Genomic DNA, 1,090 nt, shown 5'->3' on the forward strand with positions numbered 1-1,090 from the left:
AATAAAAGTTTAACCTAGGAGCCAGTGTAAATTGAGGAATCCCAGTTATTTGTGTTGGACGGTGTTCTAAAAGTTGGTGATGTGAATTTTATTGGAAATATGGAGAAATGTGCTGTTTCTGGATTTTTGAATACAGAACTTGGGAAGTTTGGACTGGTTTCGCGACCTTTGCCCCTGCTTGCCGGCCAATGGCCTGTAAATGTATGTGAATATGTATTGAGGCTACGATTAATATCTCTTTTTTTTTCGCAGGTGCCTGAAACAATTCGCCGGTGCAAGTAAATATTGAGTTTAATTGACAACACAACGAACCAAGATGAGGTGTAATTAGAGGGTTTCTGACGCATAGTTTTAGGAAAGGTAGAGATCTTTGCTTCAGCATTTGGTTAATTGAACTAAGAAGACAGGAATGTGGGGGACAATTCTGCCTTAATTCAGCAAAGGAACCATCTGCTCAGACACTTTCAACAACGGGAAGTGAGGCTGCGCGTGTTGAACTAAAGAACCAAACAGGGAGATTGTTTGTAGCCCTGCGAGCACATGCCTTTTAGTGAATGAGGGAGGATCTCTTGCAACGTTTGTAAACTTACACTCTCTTGCTCAGATCACACTCAAAGGTGCATCGATTCGCAGTTAAATACAAATAACAATCTCAGAAGCACATAATCAAATGTAACATTTTAGTGGAATGCTCAGCTTCAGAGACGCTTAGTCACTCGGGCACTGCAAGCATTAAAAATCACGAGTGCTCTAGGTGAGATTCGAACTCACAGCTTCGGCATTTCTCCGCCGCGTACTGACGTATAAGTACCGCGCGCTAACCGATTGCGCCACCAGAGCCCAGTGCTGCAAAGGCACATAAGGAAAGAAAATTTAGGAAAAAATTACAGATATAGAGCCTAAAAACATACAGCACGTGAAAAGGCCATTCGGCACACAATGTTTTGCCATACTAGCTAAAAAGCAGATCAAAGGCACTCAAACTCTAATCCCTCCTTCCGACCCTGTCCATATCCCTCAACCTTCCTTACATCCATGTGCATATTGAGTCAGCAAATGTGCACATCAAATACCACCTATAAATTTGCTG

At 42.3% G+C, this 1,090-nt stretch overlaps 1 non-coding gene across 1 annotated transcript; it reads right to left on the reverse strand.

Moving 5' to 3' along the window:
• Window positions 1-746: 746 nt before the first annotated feature.
• On the reverse strand, window positions 747-840 carry trnai-uau (transfer RNA isoleucine (anticodon UAU)). The gene is made up of 2 exons: window positions 803-840; window positions 747-782 (listed from the first exon to the last, which is right to left on the reverse strand). It is a non-coding gene; the product is annotated as a tRNA-Ile (tRNA).
• Between the last annotated feature and the right edge of the window lie 250 nt (window positions 841-1,090).

This window comes from Hypanus sabinus, unplaced genomic scaffold (genome assembly GCF_030144855.1).
Source record: "Hypanus sabinus isolate sHypSab1 unplaced genomic scaffold, sHypSab1.hap1 scaffold_316, whole genome shotgun sequence".
NCBI classification, from domain to species: domain Eukaryota; kingdom Metazoa; phylum Chordata; class Chondrichthyes; order Myliobatiformes; family Dasyatidae; genus Hypanus; species Hypanus sabinus.